Source organism: Solanum pennellii, chromosome 6 (genome assembly GCF_001406875.1).
Source record: "Solanum pennellii chromosome 6, SPENNV200".
Classification (NCBI taxonomy): Eukaryota; Viridiplantae; Streptophyta; class Magnoliopsida; order Solanales; family Solanaceae; genus Solanum; species Solanum pennellii.
Genome location: NC_028642.1, coordinates 57280 through 66281, shown reverse-complemented (window position 1 = coordinate 66281; position 9002 = coordinate 57280). Strand labels below are relative to the sequence as shown.

Sequence of the window (9002 nt, the reverse complement as noted above, 5' to 3'; positions counted from 1 at the left end):
GAAACTAAACTTGTAACACACAAAGATTGAACCATTCTGTTTCTTCGTCCCTTCAACAACCAAGAAAATCCCAATCCCACTTGTCTTTCTACCCTCAAGAAAAATGTTAACACTAGAACTAACTTATTTTCAAAGAATTAATTTGTTCAAAAAATTTACCTGGAGTCAAAGGGGAACGCTGCTGCTGAGGCGACTGCAAATGGCGGAGAGCTGGCGGCGGAGACAGAGACGACGGCGGACAGAAGAGACGGAGAAGACGACGGCGGAGAGGAACGATGAGAGAGAGAGGGACGATACAGAGAGAGAGGGTCGACGAGAAAGAGAGACGATACAGAGAGAGGGTCGACGAGAAAGAGAGAGGGTCGACGAGGTCGACCAGAAAGAGAGAGAGGCGGTCGATGAAAAAGAGAGAGGGAAGAAAGAGAGCTATTTTAATTTTGGCTAGGTTTTTTGTTTTGTTTAAGAGACCTCGTGAGGTCTCTAATTTTATGAGAATTAGATTAAAAATTTAAAAATTTTAAATAAGTCAGGTAAAAAAAAATATATTCATTAAATTGACCTCACGAGGTCTCTCCTACATTAAAAAAAATTTAAAAGATATTAATTTAAATAGCGACCTCATGAGATCTCTTATTATTGACCTATTTCTGAGGTCTCCATTTCTAGGTCTCTTTTTGGCCTTTTTTTAGTAGTGTCTTTGTTAATCTATTTTGCCTTTTCATTTTTCTCAGCTAACGTGTCTTCTTCTGATAAAATGAATATGCATGTCTTCCTCCTCTATGTCTTCCTCCTAATGCTTCATTTATAATGATTCACTGCACATGGAAGTTTACTCTCTTCAGCCTTCTCCAGGTAATGTTTTACATGTCTCAGCTTTCTTTTTTCTTCATCTTCCTTTCAATCGATGTTCAAGTTTTAAATTTGATCTGGGTGTGTAAAATTTTCACTTATTTTTTCGTTTGGAATTGTTATTGATGTTGGATTATCCTTTTGGTTGGCTCATTCAGATTGATTTAGGTGGGTGAATATACCCAAATTTGATTTGGGTATGTGATACCCCAAATTTAATTTGGGTTTTGAATTCCTCTTTCAAATTTCTGCTTGTCTTCTTTTCTTTATGTATGAAAGACCTATGTATTTTCACATGCAGTGACTTTTGGTTTTCTTTTGTGAGATGTAGTGTTAGTTTGGTCTTCCACTCTGTTCATGTATGAAAAACCCATATATTTTCACATGCAGTAAATTTTGATTGTATTTTAATTTGGATAAAAATCAGTTGGTAACTTACTGGGACTTTGATCAATTCTTTGCATTGCATTTCCTATGCTCCTACAGCGAACACTTGATATGTTTGTGGGCGAGTTTGGATTTTATGATGCCTCTGGAACAGAGAAGTCTCAATAATTTTAATTGATATGTTTTTAATTTTATGGGTTTTTGTAATTTTAATCGACCTGGTTTCAATTCAATTTTGGTTGAGTATATATTTTATCTTGAATTTCTGTTTCAGATTTTTGTTGTGTTTTTTTTACATGCAGTAAATTTTTGTTGTTTTTTCTTGTATGTAGTTATTAATTTGCTGTTAATTTGTTCTTTTTCTATCGCAGTTTACTTTGTGGTTTGCTTTAATTGGGTTTTCTATCAACTCTTTTCAACTTCCTCCATTCATATATGGCTTTTTCCATCTGAATTAATTTTCTGGGTTTTTGTGATGTTCAATTTTCCTTGTGTTTTGGAAGTCCCAGTTGGTTAATATTGTTTTTTGGTCCACAATAATTTCTGAGCAATCTCCACATGATTCATTTCTCATGAAAAAGAACTGATGAACGAAACATGTACTCTTTTTCTACTTGATTCTTGTTCACAATTGTTGTTCTTGTTAAATTATGATTAATAATTATATTGCTTGAAAGTTTTAACACTTTTGACTAAGCTTCATTTTTTGTCTATTACCTAGAAAGAAGATAGGATCTTCTTGATTCACATACTACATGTATGCAATTAGAGAGATGAGAAGATATTTAAAACGTATTGATTCGTTGTGGAGTTGTAGAGTTAATATCTTCAACGATCACTGAACTATGAGTGATTCCTTGAGCATATTTATCATCTTTGCAAACTTACTCAAATACTATCAAGATGCCAATATTTCATAAAACCTTATCCCCTCACATATTTCTAAACCAACAAACATAACGAATATCATCAAAGTAAGATGATTAACCTTGGTGGATAAAATCATAGCAATTATGGGAACAATGACATTCATTTGGAGGTTAAACAAATGTAAACAAACAGCATAAACAAGGGATCTTACATGGTAACCACTACCATAGCTCTTTCTTTGTGCGAAAGCCTAAACATGTAACGACATAAATTAGTGTCGAAACATTCCACCTATATGGTATAACTGTAACATAGCAATGAGTTAACTATTCCTTATAATTAAAAGAAATCTATAATTCTGTTTGTGAATACGCCAAATTTATGAGCAAAACATAAAGTATTATATCCTTAAAATTCTACAGTTGCTTTTATAGAATATTATGTATTCACAATTATTGATATGGATGCAATTTGTCCAGCAAATCATATGTGAAATACTAACCAAGTTGTTAGGTGTGATTAATAACAAGAAGAGAGCTTTAAAGACCATTTTGGGTATAGAATTGGTAAATTTTACCAACCAAGGTGTACTTACATCTACTGGCCATTTTTTGACTTTGAAATCTTCTTCCTGAAAGGTTATGGAAGGGTATCCTTGCCGAGTGTTAATAATAGGAGGGGTTATCTGTATGGGTGGGACATATTGATTCATCCTGATTCTTAGGACCCTTTTTTGGTTCTTTTTCCTAAATCTTTGTGCTGCAGTTAATTTTTTACTTTTAATTTACTCAAATCTGCACTGTGTAAAACGTGTTCTTGTTCTTGAATTCATTGTTGCAGAGACCCTTTTAAGCCCAAAGGCCTTTCCTGATTTTTCGATAAAGGTATGAGCTCTTTCTTATTATGGTTTGAGTTCTTCATTTGACTTGATGTGGGGTTTAATTTCATACTGTTTTGTTCTGTGTAGTTGGTGAGTTGGTAATTTGTTTTGTTGGTTTAATATTGGGGTTACTTTGTTGATTCTGAGTTTAAAGATTCAAACTTTGTGCTTTTTTGTTCTGTTTTAGGCTATTTTCGTGTATTGTTTCTGCTTAGTTGAGCTGCTGTATGAATTTTTTTCCGATCAATATTTTGCATCAGTCTAAAACAATTGCATTTAGCATACATATCAATAAGGCGAGTTTCCACATTAACATCGACCTGAAGCCTGAAGGTCCAGCCTGATAGCCCAGCCATGCTGCATTTGCCAAGCCTCAAATGAGGCAAACTGGCACATGCAGCAGAAGGGATGCCAGAGTTACTGTATTTGGCTTTACACCTTCAAGCTGCATCTTTTGANCTTTACACCTTCAAGCTGCATCCTTTGAGAAAATCATAGTGCATTTTAAGTACCAATTGAAATGAAACTGTGGATCATTGTAGTCCAAGTAACCACATCTCTATCGATCATCTTCTCAAAAACCGACCTTGCTTTATCCATTCTTCCACACTTGATGTACATATCAACTACAATTTTCCAAACAGACAAATTGTCCCAAAAAACTACTTGTTCGACCAGTGAGTGAACCTCTCTGCCCATCTCAAAGTTCTTCAGACACCCACACGCAGGCAACACGGAAAGCACAGTGGCACAATCAGCATGAACACCATCATCTTCCATTCTCCTGTAAATCATTAGGGCCTCTTTAGGACTATCGTTTCGGCAATACCCACTGATCATAGTATTCCAAGTCCAACAGTTCGTACCTGCATTGCTTCAAAGACCCTCCTAGCACCCTCTTTTGTCTCCACAACTCATCTACAATGACAAAAGTGAATTTCCCACAAAAGTATCCCACATATGGACACTTCATTCAATCATCCAAAACAAACAATAATTGAGAAGTCAATACAGGAACAAAATACGCAGCAGAAGAGCTAGCTCAAAGAAAATAATTCAGCACCATAAACTAACAAAAGATGATAAAAGCAGAACTATATTGACAGATTATGCTATGCACGAGTCCTTTGTGAGGTAGTTTAGACGGTCTACTACATTCGAGTATTTTTTTGTTTATAGGAAGTGATTTGAAAGGGTTTGTACAGAGTGGTTGATAAATTTAGAAGTTCCTGGCATATGTCAATTACAGAAATCGACAAATGAGCCTTGTCTAAAGCTGAAACATTTGGCTACTGCGAAATGCAATGAATAATCCCACAGTTCCAACATCCCCAGTTATTCTTCAGGCTTGCTCTTTGATCTTTACTTGTAAGTCCTACGGGAGTAAACCCAGAAGTTATAGACATTATCTTTTCCGAACCTCACCTGGTGGAATTACACGGGGTATGTTGTCGTTGTTGTCTTTATGACGTTGGCACCGAGACCTTCGAGTTTCATTTCCAAATTTTCCTAACCCCTATCAGCATGGGAGGTTCCACTGATTTCAGTAATTCCTTCAGCAGATAGACTAGCCAAAACTAATGATATTCCCCCCCGCAAATCAGTTGCATTGACCTGAGAACTGCGGAATGGACTAGCAGAAAATCCATAACAACATCAATACGCGATATAGTTTGTATAGAACAGTAGGAAATCAAGCAAGAACTATAAACTTACCTTGCCTTTCCCTTCCCATAAACAGCTGCTCTACTTCCAGAGACCTGAATATTAGCTTCAAATTTATGCAGCTCAGTTACTGCACAAAAGAAGATAATGAAACCTTTAAAAGAAACATCGAATACAATTATATGTCGAAAAAATAACAAACTGTTCTGTACGCATTCTGACCTGATATTCTTTAGCAATTATGTGAGACTTAGGATCCCTTAGTTTTGTTTGGGTGTTCCAAATTCTTCTGAAAGAATCACCAATTTTTTGATTCTTTAGTGTGTAAAAAACCTACTGTTTCAGTATGCTTAAGTCTTTTTTGGCTTTTGAAGAATATGGCACAGGGGTGACTATAATTGTAGATAGTATTCAATTTTGCTGCATGTTGCTAATATTTTTCTATAGTTATGTCAATAAGACTAAAGGCACCAAATCTGAGAACCCCATATCGAATTCTTGGTTTAAATCAACCTCATTTTGCATTTTCCCGTTTTGGATCAACCAAAGCTCAAACACAGTTAAATCCCATGCACGACATTCATAATGATTCCCAGATTTGGGTTTTATTCTGTTTTTTAATAATATTTATATCTTACTTGCTTAAATTTTCTTCCTTTTTTTTAACAGCTTTGATTGATAATGTTTGGACTATTCTCTGTTCTAAAAGCTTGGTTATTTACTTAGTTGTTATTGTCTTCAACATGCCTTTCATGTGCACACTTTTTGATAATAAGTGATGGTTTAGTCTCGCAGTCGCGAGCTTTATCTATCTGCTCTTATACCATGTTAAATTATATATACCGTGTTAAATTGTATAGTAGCGTAGCCGCGTAGAATAAAAGATGGCCAATTGTGTGACCATGTTAGAGAAAATATCTAACTGAAAACTGTTGCTGCTAAAGGTTCAGTTTAACACTCAAATCTTTTGTTTCTACTAATAGTAGCAGTATAAGCTTTGTTATGACTTATGGTGCTAGCTGTAGCATAAGATAGAATTAATTAATGAAGATAAGTATGATATGAAAATGACAAATTTATGTATCATCTTAGGAGGAGGTACAAGTCGGATCCACCAATTGTTCTCTATCTAATATTTTTCGTAATTGTCATATACGTATGTGTTGTTTAGTGAGTGACATGATTCTTGTCTATGTGAATTTTACTTCTGTCACTTTTTGTCCTTACCTGCAAGTCCATTTGGGATTATATAATTATAACTAATAAATTACATAACTAAAAAAAATAAAACAGCATACATATTGGAATATATATATAATTCTTTTTAAATAAATCCTTTATTATGTTTGTAGATGATGTTTTTAGTACAGAATGACAACTTTACTTTGAGGAAGTATTAGGACATTTCTATTCAATATTTTGTCTAATTCCCGATGGGTTTAAGAAAGTGAAGGAATTATTTCGCATTTTGTTGTAGGATATAGGTATAGCTATAGATTATAGATCATAGTATAGTAAATAGTATGTAATATTGGAGATAGAATTGCATTAAATAATATTTCTGGAGAAGTATCATCAGTGCATATAAATGGAATGACTGACAGTAACATGATGAATTTTAGCAGCAGAAAAAGTCTTTTGAGGAACTTTGCATGTTAGCAGTACTTTCATATCAGATAAACCTTACTCAATAGTTACCCACCAAAAGAGAGACAATAAGTAGGAATTTCCCATGGTCATGGCTACAACCCAGTCTTCCAGCCTTGATTGGGGTTAATTAGTGTGTACACACACACATCATCCACCACACCTGTTCCTACTTCTCATTTTGTTTATAAAAAAATTGCCACTTGTCGGTTAGCTTTAGACGTATTTCAATTATTTCAGATTATTATATACGATTTGAATTTTATTGATTATTTAACAGCAATGCAAATACACAAAAATTTAGGTATTAATATTATAGGCAGTATGGCCATTGTGTTTAGGACTTAAAATTTTGCCAATGTATTTTTGCTGGAAAACATGAATACATTTTCTAAATGGAGTTAGTTTACCTTTTATAACTGCTCGTAATAGATGTCATAATTGAATTCGGTTTACCTTTTCTAAGTGTAACAACAGCTAAACCTCCTACTTTTTTAAGAAATAAATCATATGAAAGTTTTCTTATCAGTTTTCAGTTTCTCTCTACTTTTAAAGGAGCTTTAGCATACAAACTACAATATGCTAGCAATGCCATTATGAGTTACCAATTGATACTAATAGTTTCATTCGAGTATTTAAGTTAATAAGTCTGTTGTTTTGTTTGTCTAAGCTTTCATATATTCATATGGCTACACTAATATCATACGTTTGAGACGAACTATTAGAGATGATATTTGATAGATACAACTTGTTGAAAATATTAAATTCCTTTTACAATTAGTTTTTGCGTGCAGTGTGAAGATAGAAATTTGCAATTACTACTACTGCAGTCTCAGCGCTACAGGTATGTTCTTTTCCACCCGTTATTACGGTTTCTCTTTTGCCTTCTGTATTAATTTTCTGCATTTTTACTAAATTCTGCAAAGAATAATTTGGTTTGTTATAATTACTTTGAATTGTTTTATGCATGTAATTTGATTTGTTATAATTATTTTTAACTGTCTTATGCATGAGTAAGAAAAGTGAACGTAAACATATAATTTATATATCATATTTAGGATAGATAACAGTTCTACAAATGTCAGACAAAAGTAATAGAAATCATCTGAATTCTGAAAAAGCTCATGCTGATAAAAAAGCTAGACGGCGTGAATTATATAAACTGGCACAATCCAACAAGAAAGATGCCTACCTAGCTGGCAGACGGGCAAACTCAGCCATCAACAATAACGCCTTCATCGGTGCTAGCTGCAGCACCACCACATTGTCTACACATGAGGAAACTCTTATTAGAGGTAAAATAGTTGGATAGGCTATAATCTAAATAATCTTTATCTACTAAAATTAGTTTTAAGAATTAACTACATTATGCAGGATGTAGTTCAACAGTAGTTAATTACATGGAAATCATCCACCCGATAACAAATTACGCTACCCTAAAAGATGTTCCCCGGTGTAAATTCTGCACTGCAAATTTGAGTATGAGCCGCCAGCATTTTGTTGTGGCAATGGTATTGTGCGGCTTATTTCGCATCAAACACCGACAACTTTAAGAAATCTATATTTAGGAAATACGAATGAATCTGAACAGTTTCGAACTTATATAAAAACTTACAATAACATTTTTGCATTCACATCTCTAGGAGTTAATTATGACAAAGAACTAGCAAAAAAATATAAAGGTATATCCACATTTCGAGTTCAAGGAAAAATGTATCACTTTATAGAGGACTTAGTACCAGCTACTGAGAAAGGAAGAAATTTACAATTATATTTCTTTGACAGTGAAAATGAATTGAGGAATCGATTAGAATGTTCAAGCAAACTGAATGAAGGTATTGTACAAAAACTGATGGAAATATTAAATGCTAATCCATACTCCATATTCCTAAAGTCACTAATAAATATTCCACAATTATCTAACTTCTACATTGCTCTAAAATCCGATGCTGGTTTAGATCAAAGAGTGTACAACTTACCAACTGCATCAGAAGTTGCTGGAATATGGGTAGAGCAATATACTCAAAACTACACACTCACCCCTCATATTCGTGTATATACAAATAGCAATATGAGTCAATTGGTAAATTATTATTACGGTTGTTATGATCCATTGCAGTATCCGCTGTTATTTCCATATGGTCAAAATAGATGGCATTGTGGTATTCAGAAAGTTGAACCTTTAGGTGCTTCTTCTTCTAGACAAAAATATTGTGAAAATGAACAATTACCAAGCTTAACAAATATGACTACAATTGATGGATTTCTTGATATAGAAGCTGAAGTTATGCAAAAAAGAAAACGTAAAAGAAATAGTGTCTCCTGTCGTGAATATTATTGTTATCAACTTCAAATGCGAGATGATGAAAATATAATTCTACATTCAGGAAGATTGTTTCAACAATACACTGTTGACCAATGGATAAAAATTGAAACTCAACGATTAGATTTTGCTTCTTTCAATCCGGATTTATATAGAACAGATGTATTAGGAGGGTTGCTAGACGTTCTACGACGAGGTGAAAGAGATGCTTCACAAGTAGGTAAACACAAATTTCTCCCACTTAGCTTTACAGGAGGGCCAAGAGATATGCGTAGACGATACATGGATGCAATTGCATTAGTTCAGCGTTTTGGAAGACCTGATATATTTTTAACCATTACATGTAACCCCTCTTGGCCAGAGATCAAAGAAAATCTTCTA

General features: G+C 34.0%; 1 long non-coding RNA gene and 1 pseudogene across 2 annotated transcripts; one reads left to right on the top strand and one right to left on the bottom strand.

Moving 5' to 3' along the window:
• The first annotated feature begins 741 nt into the window (after positions 1–741).
• LOC114077664 lies at positions 742–8912 on the top strand. 2 transcript variants are annotated; one of them, XR_003579017.1, is made up of 4 exons: positions 742–852; positions 2947–2990; positions 7080–7142; positions 8867–8912. It is a non-coding gene; the product is annotated as an uncharacterized LOC114077664 (long non-coding RNA). The 2 variants fall into 2 exon arrangements; XR_003579016.1 differs by lacking the exon at positions 8867–8912 and having other exon boundaries at positions 7093–7162.
• Positions 3491–3881, bottom strand: LOC114077663 (annotated as a pseudogene).
• Positions 8913–9002: the final 90 nt, after the last annotated feature.